General features: G+C 44.9%; 1 protein-coding gene across 6 annotated transcripts in view; it reads right to left on the bottom strand.

The window, feature by feature from the left end:
• Positions 1-24,093, bottom strand: part of TIAM1 (TIAM Rac1 associated GEF 1) — a 317,485-nt gene that overhangs the window by 127,808 nt on the left and 165,584 nt on the right. Inside the window, exon 1 of one of the 6 annotated variants that reach the window (XM_088481654.1) lies at positions 22,007-22,070. The exons of the other annotated variants lie outside the window; for them this stretch is intronic. The gene's annotated coding sequence lies outside the window, so the exon portion shown is untranslated. Of the gene's footprint in view, positions 1-22,006; positions 22,071-24,093 lie in introns of those variants that run through there. 6 annotated transcript variants of the gene reach the window in all.

The following is a 24,093-nucleotide window of genomic DNA, read 5'->3' as shown; positions in this document are numbered from 1 at the left end:
TAATACAGGTTGAGTCTCCCATATCCAAAATGCTTGGGACCAGGGGTATTTTGGGTATCGGAATATTCCGTATTTTGGAATAATTGCATATTATAATGAAATGTCTTGGAAATGGGACCCAAATATACACACAGAATGCATTTATGTGTTATATACACCTTATACACACAGCCTGCAGGTCATTTTAGACAATATTTTTTATAATTTAGTGCATCCAAAAAAGTTTGTGTACATACATGAAATTAATTTATTTTTCATATACACCTTATACACACAGCCTGAAGGTTATTTTATAAAATCTTTTTAATAATTTGTGCCTTAGACAAAGTTTATGTACATTAAACCATCAAAAATCAAAGGTTTCATTATCTCAGTCATGCTGGAAATATTCCGTATTTCGGAATATTTGGATATGGGAGACTTAACCTGTATTACAAAACTCTCTACTACAACAACAATTGCTTAGGTATAGTTTATAAGTATATTCAAGTGCAACTAAATAAACACCGCCCCCGAGCAGAGACGTGCAGCTTCAGCAAAATGTCTCTGAAACTTTAGGGCGTAAAGCTTTAGGCTAATTTGGTTAAACTGGAGCACAAGGGGTAGTCCATGTCCTTCTATTTTGCAACAGGCACTAAAATTCCTAGTTACAACGCTCTGCAGTGGAACCGGCCATTCCCTAGAAGTGAGGTTCCACCAAGACAGTACTTGTGCAACGTTCCAGCAATGTAGATCCGATCGAATCCCTCCCAGTGTCCCCATGGCAGCGCGCAACGTTCTGCGCAGGAGAGACTTCTGGGTATTATACCAGGAAGTCCCTCTATCAGTCCCGATAAGAGCTGTCCTTTGCGATTTGAATCGCATTTCTAGGTACATACCGGCGTAATTAATGTCGGTATATAGCTGATAAGTGGCGGGATGTACCGCATTACGGATGCGATGATTAGTACATCCCGTCCTATTTCTAATTTTATCCACAGTCACAGTAATATGAATAGAGCTGGAACCACGGTAATTCTAAGTACTCCCTGTATGAGAGAACATCCGAGCTAGGTAGGCTGCAATTAACAAATGCACAGCGTTCTGACATATTAACCCCCCCAAATCCTGCAATGCCCTTATTTGATGGAGTTAATGTCAGATCATGATCTGAACTATTACCCCCCACCCAAAAAAAAAAAAAGACCCTGGGAAAAGGCAGCCTTGGGCTTTTCATATAAATAAATAGCTTCTATGTAAGCTGTAATTTACAGTAATTGCCTGTGGTAATGAAACGAGGGAACAGAAGTGAGGCACCTGTTGTTTATTCTGTCACAGAGTTCGCCACCTCCTTTTGTCCAGTAGCCTGGAGCTCGCTAATTTTCCTGTCAAATAAGCCTTAAATATGAACGGAAATCTAGCACCCAGGAACAGCCATGAAGTAGAGGCCTGCTCGGCCCCAGAGAGCACAGCTGCAGAAAGACAGGAATGGAGTGGGAGGTATACCCAGAACACACAATCTTCACATCGTTCTGACGCGCAGTACCAGGGCCGATAGCAGTGATTAGGGAGCATTATTGGGGGGGGATACGGCAGAGCAGTTCCCTTTGAGTGACAGGCTTGTGTGGGTTAGGATAATAATAATAATAGTTTTATTTATATAGCGCTTTTCTCCTAAAGGACTCAAGTGCTTTACATTTGCCTTTACAGCACAAAATAAGCTTAAACAAGGGTCATTAGTGAAATGGTTGGTGAAGAGGTAATGACGACGAGATCTGTTACACCATTAAAGGGAGGTTCACTGAGACAATCTAATTTTTATAGCTCGTTATATACTTCCATCCAACCCTTTATGAATGTGTGATAAATGCAAAACAACAAACAGTACTATGGAAATACAGGTATGCTTTGCATACAAAACACAATTGTGATACCCAAGAGGTACTGTAAATTTTGTAAAATATATACACAAAAGAAACATTACTGTAATCAAAATGAGCTTAGGGTTGCAACCAAACTAAAGGAAGTTCTAGAAAACAGTACAATGCAATACATTGGGGAAAAGGTAATGGCAGTACAGCCCTTCAGACTGTATATTTGATAGAGGAGGCTTATGTAACCTGTGTTGGAACTACAAGTCCCAGCACATCCTGAAAACATGGCACTCTGCATCCCTCCAATATTCTAACACATATTGAAAAAACCCGTGAATCTCTCTTGGTAGTGGAACAGCAAGATCTAGCCTGTACTGGCAGAGCAGCAGCAGAACCATGTTTTCTGAGGAAGCCGCTCCATTCAAAACAGATTGAAGGTGTGAAAGTCTGTATAGGGGAAGACCAGGAGGACACTATTGCAATAATCAAGTGCATGGATTATAGTTTTGTAGTGTCTTGTGTGAGATATTAGTGTATTCTTGGTATGTTTATATGTAACAGGATTTGGACAGAGATGGAATAAGGGGACAGCACTGAGTCAAGGAAGACATTTAGGCAGCGAGCTTGAGGGATAGGGTTTCTGGTAATGTTCACAGATACAGAGGTCAGTAATTGCTATAGGTCAGTGGGAATTCTACTAACTCTGTTTCTGAAAGATTGAGTTTGAAGTGGCAAGATAACAACCAGGATGAAATGGCTGAAAGACCATTGATGAATCAGTAACTTCACATACAGTACTTTATGGGAGGGTGGTAAAAAGAAAATCACTGTCGGCCAAAGGATGTAGTCAGCATCCCGGCGTGCGGATCCGGCACCAGAATCCCGACCTCCGGCATCCCTAAGCGAAGTATCGGGTGTTAGGGGGAGGGTTAGGGTGCGGGGTTAGGCATTAGGGGGAGAGTTAGGCACTAAGGGGGGGGCTAGGTTTAGGGTGCGGGGAGGGGGAGGTTAGGTTTAGGCACTGGGGGGGGCGGCGTTAGGGCTAGGCACTGGGGAAGGAGGGGTAGGGTTAGTCTTACCTTCTTTCCTTGTGGGATTCTGCTGTCGGTATTCTGACCAGCGGCATCCCGACCACCGGGATCTCATACCCAACCCGTTGGCCAAAATGCACATTAAATCTCTCTTTAGAGTTGTTCAGACATTACCAAATGGAAGGTTCTATGGCCTAGGGAGACAAAAGACTAAACTTGTTGGCCACAATGCTAGGCTCTGTGATTGCTGTAAACTGAACACTGCGTATCATTTGGACAACACTTTGCTCACTGAAAAACTTGTCAAAACAAAGAGGGCAAAAGATTTAGTAAGAACTAGGAAAATCAGCTGCAGTCTGCTGGAGACCTTGGGTGAAGATTTACATTCCAGCAGGACAATAACCCAAAGAACACAGCAAAAGCCATGCTGGAGTAACTTAAATACAAAACAAATAAAAATAAATCAGATGTCATGGCGGGAGCAGGTTAAAGCCTAGACCTTAATCCCACTGAGACACAATGAAATGATTTGAAAATTGTAGTTCACCAACAGTCCCTAATTATCCTCATGGCACTCAAGAATTAGTGCAAAGACAAATGGCTAAAAACGGCAGGGTCCACGTGTGTGAGGCTTAGAAAGGAAATGTCAAAGTCACAGCTATAACTGCAGCTACAGATGTGTCCTCACTAATCTATCCTCAAATTGCCCCATTTGGTGTACCAAGAAAATTGTGATGCTCAGTAAGTAGTTCACAGAATTTGCACTGCGAATGCGAAACAAAAAACAAAGTAGTAAAATCCTGACCAGCACCAGCATCTTTGCGCGACACCGCAGTGTGCAACTGGGACGCTAACCTGGGGAAAAAAAAAAAAAGGTAAGAGACTGGGAGCCGATATGACTGAGCCGCGCCATGCATTTTGCCACGCAGCATCGTGCTGAAAGTGCGAATTTACACTGCCAGTGTAAAATACATCGTATTCTAAGCACCCCCACACACTACAATAGTGTTTGCCTTCAGCTTTGGTGCAAAAAAATATGCATTGAAGTGTGAGATTGAGGGAATAGTACGAATGCCCAAAAGCTGCTACCCGTCTAAGCAATTTAGTCTTACACCATATGGTACAAAAATGGGTAAAAAAAGAGGACAAATCTGTGAAGGTTCTTCTACCAACTATTATAATATTGTACTATTACAATTAGTGTCATGTTTTTATTTGCTTTAACAGGATTTTTGATGTGACCGTTTTGTGTTGGCTAGTAATAAGAATTGCTGAACAAATGCACTCCACGTCACAATTTAATAAAATAAAAATCAAAAAAGTCTCCAAAACGAGTGAATACTTTTATAACCACTGTGTCTAGACGGGTGCGTGTGACTATAGATTGCGATACTTATATTCCAATTACACCTGCATATAAGATAAACCAAATGTGGGCAGAAAACTATATAATAATCATGTGACTGCTTTACATCCGAATAGATGCAGCTTTGTAGAGGCGAACACCCATTTTGGGCTTTACCACAAACACTATCTGATGTGTCACAGCTCAGTCTGTGCTGCATTGAGTGATGCTGCAATGCAGACAGATTTGGTGATGCCGTGTAATGTGCTGGAAATGTGATTTACTTTGCATTTAAATACTTATAGGCGATGGAGGAGTTTGTTTTGTCTACCAGGTTTTTTGTCCCCTCAGAAACCTGAAGGCGGCCTAAAATGTCACTAATACCTGTCCAAACAGTCCTTCAGACAAATGTCATGCACTGAACAATCTGTTCTGGAATGGAGACGTATAAAAACCACAAAGAAATTAAAATAAATGCTCTAAATACAAAATGTTTTACCTCATACGCAAGCCGTTCAACAAACCACCAGTGGATTTCTGATCAGAGGGCAGAAGATGTGCAGTCCGATTTTAATTGAGTTATTCTCATTGTTTGTTTCTGCTCCGAACATGCAGCCATATTGGAACAACTGGCTGCTATCGAGCTTAGCTGACAAACAACGTCTCTCCTGGACATGGGAGCACACTCCTATTTAGTATTTAATTTTGACAAAGTGTGACTTGTAGAATATTAATAAAGGACTCCCTGCCTGGCAGGGCATTTTAAAGTGCTTGAGCCAAGCCGCCTTTCTGCTTCAACAATGCTGGCGCACCGGGGAAATAGCGAGTGTTCTGCGGTCGGCATGTGGGTGATAATTAGTGGTCGAAACAGGATCGGAGCTGGCATTGGCTTGGCATTCAGAAAAAGAAATACTTAAAAATATCATACTTAGGCAATTATTTATTTTATACTGAGGAATAGGGGTTATTATATAAATGTATATTTCCCAACAGTAAGTCATTATACTGTTTTCTGCAGTTAGGTGAAACATTTTTGGGCAGGTCACATTCAGGGTCGGGGAGGCCACTGGTGGGTTAACCATCGATGGTGCCATTGGTTCTTAACAACGATGGCATGAAACCATCGACAGAACTACTGATGGTTTGCACCCATCAATGGGCATCCCAGCTTTGGGGAACGGCAGGCGGTGGTCCAATCAGGGAAAGGGTAGGGGCTAAGCTCCAAAGTTGAAACATCGCTGCCTCACAGCTATCAATGGCGGAGCTCCGTGCGCCTACATGGTATTGCCCAATATAGCTGAAACAGAGCAGAGGCACATTTCTTTCTTTGGCCCATGCTGAAACCTGCGAGATCTGCGCACACTGACTTGCATGCAACTCAGAACTGGGCACTTTGCCTTTAGAAAACAATGCAAAAGTACAATTTAACCCTTTTGATTATAGCAGAAAAGTGCCTATAGTTTCAGCCCCCCCAAAATAATGTATAATAATGTAGAAACAGCACTGCATGCATTTGGATATTAATCCTGCAAGCGGTGATCAGGCTACAACTTTTCATGTGGGGTAAAATGACTCTCCAATAAGGAGCACATAAGGCGTGATTGAGATGTGGACGGTATCGCACAGCCGCAAGGATGCAGCTGTTCAGTACCGTCCAGCAAATATTTATATACTGTAGGAGGAGTCTACAGATTGCGGACGCCTCTTAAGAGCCATTGTGAACAGAGTGCAACGTTCGCAGGCGCGCTGCATCGGATAACCATCACCAGCCAGTCTGACTAAGCCAGGCCTCGGAACTCGTGGAAAATGGGGGCGAAACGCCCCCGTTTCCGGGAACACAGCCCCAGCACGTTAATGAATTCAGTATAAGTATTGCATGCACAACTTTATAGACTATACAGACAAATATACCCCTATGTCCAAAGCTTGGAGAGAAATAAAGTGGATAAAGTACCAACCAATAAGTTCCTGTCAATTTTCAAATTGAGTCTGTAAAGTGACAGTTAGGAGCCAATTGGTTGGTACTTTATCTTCGTCCTCTTTATTTTTCTAGACCCCCATAAGCTGGACCCACATCTGGAAAAGTACTTCTGGATAATTTTCAGCCCTGGTCAGGAGCAGGCCACACAATGCACACAAACAAACAATAGAACGCGGGTTATGTGTATTACACCATTTATTTAAGGTGCGTTTTACCAGATGCCGTCAGCCAGCGCACCTGCGAGTGGAGTTCAGATATTTATTGAAACAGACGAATTTCTTTGCACAGCCAACAGGACCGGCTGTTGGTAAGTACCCTTCTAAAATGGCAAGGCCCGTTGCTAGCATCCTTCTGCTGCTGTTCCCATCTACTGAATATAAACCAGCTCATCAAAGATCTGATCTAGCAACACACGCTTTCCCCCTCTACACTGCAGCAGTGGGTAGATAAACACACTCTGCATGGCTTCCATTCTTGTATGGATTAGACAGGAGATGAGAGATGCCAGTTATGTACAAGGCAGCAATGCATGCATGTGACACAGCTGAAGGCCCCTGGGCCTTGGGGCGCAGTTTGGACCGGGACGCCCAGGTACACTATGCAGAAATACCGGTTTACTTGTGATTGGCTGAAATTCTTGCAGGATCGAGCGCTCTGCGATAAAAAAATTAAAAAAAATAACCTCCTATATCTGCTAAACAGATGACAACAACCAGAGGTAGAACTAAGCCGCCATGCTCTAACGTAGCATATGAGGGCTGCGTCACAGACACCAGCGCTCCAATGTAGTGGCTATCGGTAGCTAGTAAATCGTACATTACCGTATATAGACCAAGGCGTATCACCAGGAAGCCTATCAAAAAACATTCAGCCGATTGTAAACCAGAACTGCGGCTGTATTTGTTTACATGCTTGTTACTTTCTCCCTGTGATATCGCTCTGCATCACATTAGCCGGTATCATTAAGTAATGTATTTTTTCCTATAGTAATTAGCTATTGTGCAAACTTTGCATTCATGTTTAGCAATTAAGACCTGTCAGTGCAGTGATCTAATCACGGAATATCAAGGCCCTTGTGCTGAACACCCATGGAAAGGGCTTGCAGAGACAGGCAGAGGGAAACCTGCTCGGTCAGACACCTAGCTACGTTTGTGGAAACTGAATATTTCAGCAACAGCTGAGACGTAGCAACAGACATCAGTGAATCTGCAAAGGACAACCACTGTGGTTCAGCAGAGTAGGAGTGACAAGTCAGATACTCCTTTGTGGTGAAGACCACATTAATAGCCCGCACTATCGTATTTTCACATTAATTATTCTAAAAGGTTGACAAAAAATTCCAGTGCCTGAATTTTAAAAAGTATTAAAAAGTCAAAACAAAAAAAGCAAAATAACTTTATTACACACTCTTGGCCTGACGCAAGGATCGCTGATGTGATCGCGACAGCAAACGTGTACGCAGTTCTGCTGCGAAATTATGCAAATGACTGCGATCGCAATGGCGCCGCAGCACAACATAAAGACACTCACTTCCCTTTACTCACATCCGTAATACCTTGCAAGTCTGCGAAAACATCGGTACCATCGAGTACCATCGCAGCCTCACGCACAATTAAGGCAGGTCAGACCTCACTCACAAACTGCTAAACTTCCTGTCGGCATCTAAAGCTCAGGCTGTGGATCCCATCGCAGGGTCTCAGTTATACACGCCCCTGTAATAATGTTGAAATGCACTGGCACGCCTGCGTTCTCCCGACCACCCCCCCGACACTTCCTGTCTATCACTCTGCGATGGGTCTGCGCAGTCACTGCGATCAGAGCGGATAGTTTGTGCACGCGCACTGCGGTGCATGGGTATGCGCAGAACGCAACAATCGACCGGGTGCGTTAGTTTTTGCACTTGCGATCCTTACTGAATCAGGCCCTATATTTGCTGCAGACGTTAGCAGACAAATGAGCGATCATATTCAGAATTTAAAGAGAAGAATTATAATTGTATCAAGAAATCTGTAGAGTTCACTTTAGTTGATAATATAAACCAGCCTATTAATATAAACCGGGAGGATTTCTGTGGTCTCCAGAGACATGACCCCATCCAGTACACTATAATGTGCGAATAATTTAGCCAGGTGACCAAGTTCATAATATAAAAAGCCCTAGTAACCCTAAATCCCTCACTTCACTAATGCAAATCCAAGTCATTGTATATAAATATAAGTTATATAAATGTAACACACAAGAGCAGACATAGGGGTTGATGTAGCAAGGAGTGAAAAGAGCAGAGAAGTGGCACATAGGGGGAGATGTATCGAACCTTGGAGAGAGTACCAACCATTGGCGGCTCTAGAGGTGAGGCTACAGCACAGTCCAAAATTCAAATAGGGGAGCCACACCAACTAGCAGTAATGTTTGGCAGCACTTGGGGTGGCAGTAGCTGTGACTCCCCTATTTGAATTTTGGACCGTGCTGCAGCTCCACCTCTGGAGCCCTCACTGGTACTAACCAATCATCTCCTAGCTGTCATTTTTTTCAAACGCAGCCTGTAAAGTGACAGTCAGGAGCCGATTGGTTGGTACTTCATATCTCTCCAAGCTTTGATCATCTCCCCATAGTTACCAATCAGCTCCTACCTACCTAGTACTTGATAAATGCTACCTCAAAGCTGATTGGTAGCTGCAGTTAGGGCAATTTCTCCACTGGTCCACTTTTCCAGCTTTCTGCATCAATCTCATTGCTTTATCTCAGCAAAATAAAATCCTGGCCAGGGACCGTTTTATAATTTGACATCATTTAATCCCCCTTGGTCTCTTCTTGCCCCTTGAGAAAGCACAGGTCGGGCAGTGAGAGGCGAGAAGCATAGCAAAGACCTATCTGCAATGCCAGTCTCCCTTAGAAATTCCGGAGATGTATTTGGAGCAAATGAAGTAAAATCTTGCTCTGTGATTACGGCTTATGACATGGCAGGACTCACTGTGGGAGCCGGCCAACCACAAGACTGGCGAGTAGCTCACGAAGCATCCTGTGCTACAAGTACACACCTTACCTTCCTTACATCAACTTTCATCCCAATGACCACAATGTGAGCACTCAGACATTTTACAGGCCAGAAGATCACACTGTTCCTTTATACATTGGTGTTGACAATTCACTTAGACAATCCCATACGGAGTTACAGGGAACTGACAGCTCACCTTATGACAGTAACTGGCGATACAGAATCTCAATATACCGGGTAATTAAGATCTATTACAAGACGTTACAAAGCAGCTGTCAGACCGGTCACACCTAAGTAATGACAAAATGAAGTGTGATACAGTAGTTACTGCACTGAAAGCAACACATATAGAAGTATACGTCACGGGAACAGGACAACGGTAGGACTGCCTGAGTACAGAACGAAAGGATTTAGGTTATGTTTAAAATGCTATAAATGCACAATTAAATAGTGCAGACGTGACATAACCAAACTGTAACACTAAAGTGCATCATTGCACATAGGTAATAACACTCTTCCAGCACTATTATAAACAACAAATAAAATCAAGATTCATCAGTGTTGTCGGATAAAATCACATTATCAGAGTGGGCGTCACGGACATTTTTGAAAATCCAATAAAACCAAAATTTGGAAAGGATTTTTATTCATGGGGCCTGATTTTGAGAAGAACGTGCAAATCAGAATCAGGCCCATAATACTATAGTATAAGACCAAAAAAAAAAAAAAAAAAACACAAAAGGTATAGTCTGACACCTTTAAATATATAAATTCAGAGTTGGGGAGAGCAAGCATTCTTTTCTTTAGGAAACGGTCACCCCAAGAATTAATCAGCTCTTGCGGACTAGTGTTCCTACAATGATCAAAGCGATAGGCAGGATCAGCTAACGAGGGTCTCCCAGGGAAGGATGCAAGTAGATGTGATGCTCCATACCCAACCCTGAGATGCTATTGTTGCACTTCCATCTACATACAGTATGTGCATCTTGTTCAGAGAGAGAGAGAGAGAGAGAGAGGGGGGGGGGGGGAGCAGAGAGGGCAGGGAGAGAGCGAGAGGGCAGGTAGCGAGCCAGAGAGAGAGCCAGAGAAAGAGGGCAGAGAGAGAGACAGAGAGAGAGAGAGCAAGAGAGAGAGGGCAGGGGGAGAGCCAGAGAGAGAGAGGGCAGGGGGAGAGCCAGAGAGAGAGAGGGCAGGGGGAGAGCCAGAGAGAGAGAGGGCAGGGGGAGAGCCAGAGAGAGAGAGGGCAGGGGGAGAGCCAGAGAGAGAGAGGGCAGGGGGAGAGCCAGAGAGAGAGAGGGCAGGGGGAGAGCCAGAGAGAGAGAGGGCAGGGGGAGAGCCAGAGAGAGAGAGGGCAGGGAGAGAGAGGGCAGGGGGAGAGAGGGCAGGGGGAGAGAGGGCAGGGGGAGAGAGGGCAGGGGGAGAGAGAGAGAGAGGGCAGGGGGAGAGCCAGAGAGCCAGAGAGAGAGGGCAGGGGGAGAGCCAGAGAGCAAGAGAGAGAGGGCAGGGGGAGAGCCAGAGAGCAAGAGAGAGAGGGCAGGGGGAGAGCCAGAGAGAGAGAGGGCAGGGGGAGAGCCAGAGAGAGAGAGGGCAGGGGGAGAGCCAGAGAGAGAGAGGGCAGGGGGAGAGCCAGAGAGAGAGAGGGCAGGGGGAGAGCCAGAGAGAGAGAGGGCAGGGGGAGAGCCAGAGAGAGAGAGGGCAGGGGGAGAGCCAGAGAGAGAGAGGGCAGGGAGAGAGAGGGCAGGGGGAGAGAGGGCAGGGGGAGAGAGAGAGAGAGAGAGAGAGAGAGGGGGGGGGGCAGGGGAAGAACCAGAGAGATGGCAGGTAGCGAGCCAGAGAGAGAGCCAGAGAAAGAGGGCAGAGAGAGAGCCAGAGAGAGAGAGAGGGCAGGGAGAGAGAGGGCAGGGGGAGAGCCAGAGAGAGAGAGAGAGAGAGAGAGAGAGAGAGAGAGAGAGAGAGAGGGGGGGGGCAGGGGAAGAACCAGAGAGATGGCAGGGAGAGAGAGCCAGAGGGCAGGGGGAGAGCCAGATAGAGAGAGGGCAGGGGGAGAGCCAGAGAGAGAGAGAGCGAGAGGGGTGGGGGGGCAGGGGAAGAACCAGAGAGATGGCAGGGAGAGAGAGCCAGAGGGCGAGCCAGAGAGAGAGAGGGGGCAGGGGGAGAGCCAGAGAGAGAGAGAGGGCAGGGGGAGAGCCAGAGAGAGAGAGAGGGCAGGGGGAGAGCCAGAGAGAGAGAGAGAGAAGACAGTGGGAGAGCCAGAGAGAGAGAGAGAGAAGACAGTGGGAGAGCCAGAGAGAGAGAGAGAGAAGGCAGGGGGAGAGCCAGAGAGAGAGAAGGCAGGGGGAGAGCCAGAGAGAGAGGGCAGGGGGAGAGCCAGAGAGAGAGGGCAGGGGGAGAGCCAGAGAGAGAGGGCAGGGGGAGAGCCAGAGAGAGAGGGCAGGGGGAGAGCCAGAGAGAGAGGGCAGGGGGAGAGCCAGAGAGAGAGGGCAGGGGGAGAGCCAGAGAGAGGACAGGGGGAGAGCCAGAGAGAGGACAGGGGAAGAGCCAGAGAGAGAGGGCAGGGGGAGAGCCAGAGAGAGAGAGAGAGAGAGAGAGAGGGCAGGGGGAGAGCCAGAGAGAGAGAGAGGGCAGGGAGAGAGAGGGCAGGGAGAGAACCAGAGAGAGAGAGGACAGTGGGAGTGCCAGAGAGAGTGCAAGGGGAGAGCCAGGGGGAGAGCGAGCGTGCACGGCTGGGGACAAAGAGCGGGGGAGAGACGGCGATAGAGAGTGCAGGACGGACAGAGAGAGAGAGAGCACAGGGAATAGCTGGAGACAGAGAGAGAGGACAGGAGAGAAATGAAGAGAACAACGAAAAAGAAAGAAAAAGCATCAGGTGAGGCAGAGAGTGATGACGAGAGAGGGCGGCAGAGACATGAGAGAGAGCGTGGCTGGAGAGATGAGAGAGAGAGAGCGGTGGGAGAAATGAGAGAGAGCGAGGCAGGAGAGAAGAGCGAGCAGAGGTAGAGAGACAGCTAAAGATCACCATATTACTTTGTAAGGCGATGCTGACCTCTTATAGCGCCAAATAAAAGATGATAATAATAAAATATTCTTTATGAACAGACTATCATGACAGGTATACAAGTGGCCTGTGTGTGGCTCTGTAACATGCCATTTCCTGTTTCAACATTCACAACTCCCCTGCAACTGCCCTTTACGGTTTTAGACCACATCGCAATGATTTCTCCACCGTACTGAACAAACAATTAGTCATTTTCCAAAGCAATAAAGAGGATCTGGGTGTTTTAGGTTACTGTATTTATAGCTCTATATAGCGCTAGAGTAATCTGCAAACTGTGGGCCTAATCCAGAAGTGCACGCTGAACGCAGATTCCCTATGTGCAGGACGGGTCTGAGAGCCCGCACGGAGACTGGCAGCAGACTGTCAGTGATTGAGAGCCTGCTGCTGTTTGGGGGCGAGGATGGGGCAGCGATGCCCTCAGTTTCCCGAAATGGAGACATTTCGCCGCCGCTGCGGGGGAGTTAAGAAGCCAGGATCTCCGTCGGCTGACAATTACAATCCTTGCAGAATCAGGCCCTGTGTGTGCAGTGCCTTCTGGTTTTCAACTAGCAAAACGGTAAGGGCATGCTGGGATGTGTAGTGCCACAGCAGCTGCAGGGCCGCATGCTGAATACCTCTGTCCAAGCCTATTTGGTATTCAACTAGCAAAACGGTAAGGGCATGCTGGGATGTGTAGTGCCACAGCAGCTGCAGGGCCGCATGCTGAATACCCCTGTCCAAGCCTATTTGGTGCAATGCAAACCAAAAATTCACCCATTACCAAGATTAGAACAGTTGTAACGCCATTAAGGGAAATCCAACTTTATTTTTGCAATACTGGCATAACAAATACAAACTCCAAATTAGGCTGAGCAAGGAAACAGGAAGTGGTTGCCCCATCTCAGTGTGTCAGGGCTGCATTGGCGAATTTCAGTTCTACGATCTATTGAGAATAATATCATAACAGGCGTCAATCACTTTGAAACTCGTTCTCTTCCAAGTGCTCTGCTAGAGAAGCAAATTTTAATTCGCTCAAGTCATGCAATGCAGCAGTTTAATGGCCTCATATAAACTTCAGGGGACAAATCTCATCCATGCAGAGTATTTTTATTTTTTTTTACTTGAGCAATTAATGACAGGAAATTAAATTGCCATGTGTTTTCTTAAATGATAATTAAAATCGCAGAGACTGAAAATCATCCCTACGTCTCAATGTAATAGCCAGTTTAATTAGATACTGCAGCCACTAAGCAGGTGTCCAACATTCAGATATATAAAAATTGTACTGTTCGGACTCTTCCAAGTCAAATATACTGTACAAAGCGGAAGCGTTAGTGAGGTGGTGTCTTGTGTAAGGTACAAGCTCACAGAGGTAACTAGGCACCATCTAAAGCTGGCTATACATAGAGGATGTTGTAGTATGTAAGGCCAACCAGGAACATCACGGCCAATGAAAACTTGATACAACTGGATGAAAAACTGTGGAACAAGATGCAAAACGGTTCGCCGATAACTTACATCACCTCACTTAGCATGGCTTTGTTGCCTGAGCGGAACAAGGTAGTTCTACGCAGCTATGTAGGATCTGGTCATTGGCATTGTGTGGTCTTATCTGGCACATGTCATATCTGAACATCCTGCAATCAGGCAGGGAGACCAGATCTGACTGTTATGGGGGACTTACATGGCATCAAAGATAATGGAGACGGCACAACATAAACGTCTACAACAGTATATAGTGGTAATAGACATGTACCTTAACTCACATGATTGTAGTATGTAAGCTACACTGTTTAACAAGGACAATATGGGCTCTGTGATGTTGTGGAGTAATTAGCTTGGTAGATGGGTGTCATGGTGCAGTGATTAGGTGCACACACATTGTATTCCAGTAAATAATTAAAATGGTGCTTTACTTCCAGCATGAAAATCAGGAAACAAAATGAACAGAGAATAATAACAAACCGAGCCCTCACTCAGGGCACGAGCTCACTTCTTAAGCCCTCTCTATAAAAGCCAAATATCTGCATGCAAGTCTCTGACAGCCTTGGAGATTGGTGGTCCTTCCCGCCAAATGCAGGACTGAACACTGGCCTCCTAAGGACAGTGTCAGAGGTATAGGGATCTCACTGCCTCCTTGCAGGTATGAATCCTGCCCACCTGGCCTGCTTCACTCTGACTGCAGCCGATACCGGCCGACTTTCAGCTCCCTCTTTCCGGGATGGAACTGTCAGGCGTCCATGACCGGGAGGGGGGGGGGGGGCTGTCATGGCAGAGAGTGGGCGTGACCCTGCGATGATGCAGCACTGGGGCGGAGCATGGGGCATGAGAATAATGGCATTGTGAAGCAGGGGACGGGGCCATGATGACGCAATTCAGCATCACAAGCCCACCCCCCCCACCCCCGCCGCGCCACTGCGGGCATATCTATTGTTGCCGCCGGGAGGCTTGCCTGCCTTTCCAGGGGTACCCATTTAGCCTCTCGACAATCCAGGCAACCATTTTGTGGGCTGGTGTGACATCGGCGTACTAGGGAACAGATATGCAGCTTGTTAATTTTGTTTTGGCCCACAAAAATGGCAGCTTCAGTTGTGTGTATGACAATGAGCACTTGCATCATCTCAATTGAAACTAAATTAGCATTCACAGACACCAACGACTGACTAGTAGCGACTTTATTGTTGAAATATTATATGGAGTATGGCTTTAACTAAATAAAGCTTGACTCGTACATAGTACCCTTATTTTAATCAGAAAATGAACATAGACCATATATTGCTTTTGAAAATAAGAATTTCAGTACAACGTACCTCTATTTTTTTCAGGTAATTTATATATGGTTATTTATACATACCCAACAAGTATAAACCATTTTACCACTTTCCTCTAAATACTAAGAGTGTAATCAATCTCTACCCGGCAATAATCTACACATGAAAAATGGTCCAAAGACAATGCACACCAGGGCTCTGGTGTCTATTAGAAAGTGTTCTGTTTTGTGTTTTCCTCTGTAAACCGCAAATCATTGTGAGTGCATTTGTGGATACAGCTGGCAGTGTTTGCATTGTGTATGGAAGAGAGTCTATCAATGTCTGTCAGGCACAACCCAGGGATACAAATACAGGTCATGCAGCCTGCGTGTGGTAACATGTAGGGTTTCTCAATGCAGCTTCCCTGCCCACTGATCTGTATTGCTAATGTGAGAGAAGTCTGGCCTGACCTGACAGCACAGAAATAGACGGGAGAAGCAAGATGCAAAGACAGCACTGTAGCAGGATATTCTGCCTCCCTCCTCCTGTTCAGTCAGGAGAAAAATGTGGTTTAGGTTTGGTGCCCTGCAGCAGGATATTACCATAGCAGAGGTGACCATGCCTGATGCAGGCCTTTGTTATGCTTAGGTGTCCCACTTTCATTTACCCCTTCTCTACCAGAGGCCGTGCACAAACTAATTCCCTCAGTCTGTTCCTTCAGCATTCCCAGTAATCAAGCCTAAAACAAGCTACCATGGATATATAGGATCTGGAAACTTGTGCCTTTGCCTTGTGGTATTGTTTGTACGGTTGCCATTAAGCCTGGACGCTAGATGTCTGTCAAGCTCACTGACGACATCTTCACTGCAAAAATACTGAGGAAACTCGCTAGGGGCCTTCGTATGGTATTGCCAAAAGGCAGGCCAACACTATCCAGCATATAGGTTTCCAACATAACTCACTATGCTGCATAGGAGCCAGTGCCAGTGCCATGGTGCAGCCACTGACTGGCTCTATGCATGGAATATTTCAGTCATATGTGGGTGGGATAATGGGAGCACCCCCAATCATTTTCAAAATCGTATGATACCTGGGAGCAGGGCTGCCATGAGAACGTGATTCTGTGTGTGCACTGACGGTGCCAAAGAGACTGCTCGGGCTAGGAAGACAGGCAGATACTGTGCTCCTGCAAGAGAGAACGACTAGAGAGAGCGAGTACCTGAAATAGAAAGGAGCAAAGGAGAGACAGCACTCATGCAAGAGAGACTATCCCAAACAGATCATGCCAAGCTACTAGAGAGACTGCTTCAGCAAGGGATAGACAGGGAGAGAGAAAATGTGCTCATGCAAATGAGACTGACACAAAGAGACTGCCTGAACAGCATACACTGGGCATTTACTAACAAAGAGCAAATTTGCAAACCGCCCATACCACCCAGACACTTGCTTTTACTGTGAAATACGCAGCAGTCAACTCACTTGAGGCATCTTCGTAACCCATCCAGCCCTCTCTAGAAGACCTGTGCAACATGTATCCGAATTATTTCAAACAAGAAACCCATGATGCTTGTAACTTAAAGAGAATAATAACAAATATATTTTTTTAAACAATTAGTTTATTTTTTTTTTTCTTTAAATTTTCCAAATATGTTCTACAAACCTCGATTAAACCTTTGGGCCTGGTTCAGAGTCACATCTGTGATTTTTATTATTATTTTTTTTGTACTGCGCAAGTGTCCGAGTCCGTCCAAGGCAAACATACGCATCTCCACAGACCTATGGGCTAAACAGAGCAGCAAGAAAGCCATCTGGACCTTCACTTGCAGATAAATAGGTGTAGTGGGCATTTCACACTTATAAACAAGCTTGTCATGGGAATTTGACAGAACTGCATGCTATTCTAGAGTAGCGTACACAAATATCCGGCGTTTGCAAAGGTATATTTTGCAACAAAAATAGGGAAGGTATAAATGAGTGCAGATAGTGATTATGGCTGCTCTCACAAGCTGATGTATAGGGGCAGCGCAGCCTCATAAATGCGGATGACCCTGATTACAAGTGGAAACGCAGAGCTGTTAGTAAGCAGGCAATGCCACCGCAGGGGTGGGTGACGATGAATTAGCCCCTATGTCTGTACAGCAAACCTGATATTTTATCTCTAAATGCTTTTATCCAATATGATAAATCAGAATACTGAGATTACATCCATAAACAAAAGAATATTGCCACCTAGTGGAGAAATCATCAAGAAACACAGTCATCGATATGTATGGTCTTCCGTAGTAAACAGGTGGCTCACACTCCATTGGGGTCCTGACCATGAAGGATATACTCACCTCACCAATAGCGGTCACCCACTCAACTCCCCATACGAACGCTTAGCCAAGCAGTTTTATTCCAACCCCAAACTCAGACGCTATTCAGATAATCTCCAGGCTGTTACACATCGAGAATACAACCATTGTAGGTAAAGGGTTCTGGTGACCGGAGTGTAAAAGTTGGGGCAAAAATTTACCAAGAAAGTCCAAAAATCAATAATTGCACGACATGATGGAAGTTCTACACAATATGGTTACAGTCTTATGTTCAGGAAGCATCAATACAAGCACAGGTGCAACAGGTCCTCACCCTGATGTGCCAAGTGGCTGCATCACCAGGAAACCTCCTCAGGCGTGGATACTGCAGGATGGAAACGCACCAGGGCTGCAAGTATTCCCAGGTGTCTACTTATCCAATGAAGGTGCCTGAAGCAACATTCTGAAAGCAGATCCCCCTGCTCCGGAGAGACAGAGGTCACAGTCACTCATAACATTAATGCAAACGCCCCCCTGAAAAGTGATACCGGCTTTGTTTACTATTCTTCCCCAAGAAACTGAAGCCTGCAGTTCTCGGTCACCATTTGCTGTTCATAAAGCCCATTCCTACACTTCAAAAAAATGAACGGACGCCACACGATTTAACATGACTGAACCAAATGCACAGAGCAGTAGAAGTTCTGTATGGTCCTATTCTTACTTGCTAATTTGAGATATTAATATTATAAGCCCAACCATCATCGCCAACGTCAATAACTGACCATAAAATAGAAGTTTGCTTTATACCTCAAATATATTCTGCAGCATCCTGTCATACACCCTGATGGTGCCCTAAAAAAGTATGGGTTGTACGCCTCATATTCACCGGTGACAGCCCGCTGCGACTGAATTATAACTTTCCCAGTCCCCGCACGCTGCCTGCAGAGACGATGATGACGGTGTCGGCTGCAGTCAGTCGATCCTGAATAGCCAAGAGGAGAAACTCCACTAACGTGCTATGAAGAGGTTTCAAACAAAATGGCTCCTGCAATAGGTTAACCCAAAGTTTACCAAAACTCTGTCCTCAAGGCACCTAACAGCCCGGGTGTTAAGGATAACCATGCTTGGACACAGGTGACTTAATTAGTACCTCAGTCTTTTGATTTAACCATCTGTGCTCAACCATGGATATCCTTAAAACCTGGGCTGTTATGACGCCTTGAGGACACAGTTTGGGAACCTCTGGTTTAAGCTCACCCATTGGGGTATGGATGCTGGTTGGTAATGTTCAAGAAACTACAGTATGAGAAAATCCAGTAAGAGGACTATGGTAAATGCTATACAGCAAGTATACTTAGATGTCCCCTGGAATTTAACATGCCAGTGTAAGACAACTTTAACGGCTTAGACAGCCATTAACGGCTCTCTGTGAACGTGCTGTGTCATTTCCACATATTTGAAATATATGTCGTATATCTATAAAGTAAAAACTAGGAAATCTCAAAGAGAGGATGTGAAATTCCCCTCGCTGCAATCCAAATTGTCCAGTTTAAAAATTATAATTTATAGGCCTTATTTTTTTGTTCTAAATCCACAGAAAGCAAAAAACATTCTAGTATCAATCATTGTCTGATTAAACAATTTCATGGGCCAAATACACACGACTGTCCCTCTCAGAGTGGTTTTCTTAGTAATTACTACATCCCGCGTTCCTGTAATAACCCTTCTTATCCTCCATCGGGAAACCTTGTGAAAAGGTTCCAAGGTCAAACCATCCGCTTACAGGATAAAATGCACTAATCACCCAGCAAATTAACAATTGGCGGTCATGTGGCGAGGTTTCGGGAGACGCATATCACTGTCTCATTATGCGGGATACAGGTTTGAGAGAAATAATCTTATTCCATTGTGTCTGTAGTCACCTCTGCTTGAGTTTGATGCTGTCAGCGTCCTATTCTTGATTAAAGTCAATGACAGATACATTGCCCTGTTATCTCCAGAGCACAGGACACCCCACGGAGTGCAATGCAGTGTACTGGGAAAGGAATCTCAACTAGCAACAGTCAGTCTCCCTAATCAGAAATACCATGAACCGAATTCAGTATTGGATGAAGTTGGGCAGCCAGTATACAACTGTTCAGTCAAGATCATACAATGGGTTGGTAGCTACATATTATATACATTATCTATAAGCACGCACAAACACACACACACACATATACATATATATATATCTCAAAAATATGTATGTGTGTATGTATGTATATATATATATACATACACACATACATACGTACGTACTTACAGTCCATATATACACCTACATAGATTATTGAGATACTTATAACACAAATGGTAAATAAGACAAAAATTAGGATAAGCCAGTATCAATACACAATAGATAAGTAATCCCTGTCCCAGAAAGCTTACAATCAAATTCTCATGCAGCAGTATCATCGATACAAAAGATTAAGGAGCCCATTTATCAAGGCGTTTTTTCATACAGTTACGCAGAAACTATAGTAGTAAGCCTCATATTCACTAGTGACAGCCCAGCTGTGACTGAATTATAGCTTTACCAGTGCCACCAGTGCTATGTACTAACAGCCTAATGCAAGAGTTTTCGCAGAAATCTCCTGCAAAAGCCTAACTACTGGTGCAGACCCTGCAGGGGAACTCCATCCTCACATGGCGTAAACCGTCTTACATCTATGGAGGCTCTCTCGCAGGAGAAGGATTTGCCGACGCCTCCGGGAATCTGACACTGCGCGCATGTGCAGCATCAGATTCCCCGGAGGAGTCTCAAAAATGTGAAAGACTCCTCCGATATGACTGGGGTGTAACCATCAGGGACAGCAATTATCACTACTAATATTCCTGCGAGTTAACTTTGGTACATAGCGGAGATAATCAATCATGAAACTAATGTTTATCCCCATTGCGATGTACAGGACACTGAAGAAAAAATCTTGCCGCTCCCGCGATTCTTTGTACATAGGCCCTTCGCCACCAAAAAAAGTTCTGTAGAAATTGTAAACTCTCCCAAAAAAAAGCAAAAATTAACAATATGCAGTCTATTACAATTACTACATTTTCCATCACAAAACGTTTAAACAGATATTTGCTCAACTATATCTCATTCAACCCGGCGTTCATGTGACACAGTTTTAAGTAACAATGATGGCTTGTTTATATACCAGGGGAAATACCGTAGACCAAAGGGTCATAACCTTTCTTTCTACACGAGTTCGGTGCAGAGGGGTCAGACTTAAGTCTTCATTGATAATAATGGGAACTGCGGTCTGCAGCGCTAATGAACCTTCTGTGAAAACTCCTACAGACAGTTAGTACATAGAAACGATTTCATAAAATTATGGAAAAACTGCAGTTTCTACATAATTTTATGAAAAACAAAAGCTTGATAAATACTCCGAACTGGGGGATAGGTTCTGGATCTATGCGTCAGTCAAATGATAAATTTGAATTAATGCTATGAGACATATTTTAATAAATAGATCAAAATTAACTTTGAAATGCAAGTACTTGTGCACAATAATATAATTGGGTTATGAAATACGGTGCTCGACAAGCCGCCCTGGAGCTCCATCACTTTGGCAGAAACCCATTAAGTTATGAAGCAGTCTGTCGAGTGACATCTTCTAGGTGGGGATAAGAGAACAAACAAAAGTGATAAAAACCACGAGACCACTTGTAAGCCCTCAGCTGAGCCAGCCTTGTAAATTAAGCCCCACCAGAAACCATGGACAGAGCGAGGGGGGAAGGGAGATAAATTCCAAGAGGAAGAGATCCTGGAATTGGTCACCTCCAACAAGACAGGATGCCCACACTGTCACCAATCTCGCCGGTCCATTAAACACTAGTTTCATCATAAGGAAATCTACTATAGTACAACTGCACTGAATCCCAGAACAGCAGCACCGACACACATCCCAAACGTACTGTGCAGCCTGTCCTGTTAGAGCGGGGAAGATATTCCAGTCTATCAGTATTACCAGTCACTACGAACAGCCCAACTCATCACAACAACACCATAAAATTATCATGATCTCAAATCTTTTACACAGTAATCCATCCAGAGACTAAACAAACCACAAACGCGCAGCCTAACTATAACTCAACACTGGCAGCCGTGCAGGGGGTTCCCTCTCCTGTCACCGCCAAAGTGGATTTTGTTTTACATTTCTGAGTATATTTTGCACATCGACTAAACAGACATCATTGCATGAGGCAGGCGAGACGCGAAGCGGCAATATTGCTATAGCTGGAGGACTGCAACGAACGTCAAACTCTGCGCTAAGATCAACTTCACCAGAATACAGGAAACAAGATAAAAATCTGAAAGTTAAAAGAAACTAATGTGCAATAGGTGAGACATGTTACTTAAAAGAAAAAAAACAAGGGAAGCATAAACATATACATCCAGCTGACACTGCAATGGGTTAATGTGCAAATCAGTCATCTCTTGATAACTTTAACATAGAGAAATAGCGCGCTGTGATAGAGACCATCTACGGCTTGTAATCCCAATACTGGAGCATTTACTGACAGCAAACTAAAAGGTGTCACAAACATCTGGCGGCTTAGAGGAAGGAACTTGCAGTTAATGAACAATAAGAAGTAGCGTGTCTCTGCTCACTCGTGTACTAGGCACAGGAGCAGTCCGTGGAGACGCACATCAGTAAATGAGAGAATGAGGGCTCACCCATTGTTCTGTTCCTGAGTATTCCTTCCACATGCTGCTCACACAGACACACAAATGAAAAGGCTTTCACAGCTGTAGAGATGAATGCTGCTGGCTGCTCGGGGATGTGGGAGGATCGCTGGGCTCCATATGAAGAGGAGACAGGACATTTGGGCGTGTTATGTGATTGGATTTTTTTTTTTTTTTGTGTGCTGCTTTTTTTTTTTTTTTATCCTCTTTCCCTCTTTATATCTGTTTAACTCACCTTTTGGCATTTAGTCACACTAGACAACCCTGGCATGTGGGAACCTGTGTGGCTTCTCGGTCTAATGTGCCGACCACCCGCTGCTCAGTGTAATTGTGAGAGGGGATCACAACTTGGTGCCACAAGATTGCAACTTAGGAGGGATGGGGGAGAGGGAGGCAGCACAGGTAGCAGACCCGAAAAAGTTTTTTAACCCAGTACAGTTTTTTTTTTTGTTTGTTTCTGGGAGAGTACGGAAACATCAGAGCGTTGTAATTGTATTGCTAGGTTGTGAGGTAAAAGCCTAACACAACACTTCGAATACATTACAGACATGGAAGATCAGAAGGCGGCAAGAAGCTGTCGCCCATCCAAACCAGCTGCCGGCTCTCAGTATGGGGGCACCCCGGTCACAAATAAGTGAGTGACGTGAGGTCATCCTTTATTGCTGTCCATGCGCCCCCTACACACGGGGCCCGAGGCATTTACCTAGGTCCTATTAGCGGCTCCGGTTCTGTGCACGAGCGTTAGAAGCAGTAACAAAATTAAATGCAGTGCAAATGCTGTCTCTTGACAGGTCTATATTTGCACACATTCAACAGGTTATACAGCCAAGCAAATCGATTTTTGGGCTAAGATAGTGGCATCTTGCCTTGGTGCAACAAAAAAAATAAAAAACTGCACGTACAAATGGCGAAGATGGGCTGATCAGAGAAGCTGAATAGTAAATCTTTATGCAGGATGGTATTTTATTGCAATAAAGAATTGGAAAGAGCATATTTACTATACATCGATCCTCAAAAAGGACTCAAGACGGAGATAAAGTGATAGTAGGCTGGACTTTACGGGGGGTGACGGTTACAGTGAGCGTGCAGCTTGGACCGCACTACATTAGTGACAAAAAGAGATTGGTCTCCTACTAGTCACACACACACATATATATTTGCAGGACCTTCTACACTAGCTGTGAGGTAATGGAACACTGCAGACACACCCCTGCCTGGCACCCTCACATGGTGGCACCCATTAACCTATTTTAAGTAATCTCCCCTGAAGCTCCTGGTGTCTAATAATGTGCTATATACTGTGACTGTTTCATAAATCCATCATATATCCCAGTAAAGCACCATCCTACAAGACAGAGGTAAGGCAGAGACAGACTGAACAAGGGAAATATGGTGGATAGACAGCACAACAACGCCAGAAATGAGGTATAAAGACACTTCTATTATGATATGTAAAGAGACGCAGGGATGGGTCAATAAAAATATGAAAACAAACAGATTGGTAAAATGTAATGATAATTGCGTACCTTTCCCTATTGATTGTAAACTTGCAAGCAGGGGCCTCTTATCTCTTTGTCTGTCTGTTCTATCAGCTCTATGCCCCCCTAGACAGAGGCCTAAATTGAATGAGGAAAATGCATCCCACAAGTAGGTGCACTTGCTGACTATTGCAGAGCTGGGCGTTTATGTAAGATGCTCTCTGTATAGGAAGCATTGGCACCTAGTTTGCTCCTGGAGGGCACAGCAGTAGATGTGCCAGGCTATATGGCTTCAAAGTACAAGCAGTAAATGACAAAAATACAGTACAAAATTCATAAGCTAAACACACACTGGAGCAATAATCGGTCCAATGTCATTTCCGGCCGAATCGGAACGGCATATCGGCCAGTGTGTATGGCCAATCTGCGCACTCCCGAGGATGTTCGCAATATCTGACGGACGATAAGGCATGCAGCGCGTTGCAAGGTAATGAAGGACGGAACTAGGGAACATTACATCGTTCAGTTGTGTACCGCAGATACGATTGGTCGGCCCGTTGGTCGCCATAGAGTCTGGGTACACATCGCTCCAGTGAGTAC

Source organism: Taudactylus pleione, unplaced genomic scaffold (assembly GCF_031769625.1).
Source record: "Taudactylus pleione unplaced genomic scaffold, aTauple2 ptg000276l, whole genome shotgun sequence".
NCBI lineage: Eukaryota > Metazoa > Chordata > Amphibia > Anura > Myobatrachidae > Taudactylus > Taudactylus pleione.
The sequence above is the reverse complement of the archived record's forward strand: the minus strand, read 5'-3'. Positions and strand labels throughout refer to the sequence as shown.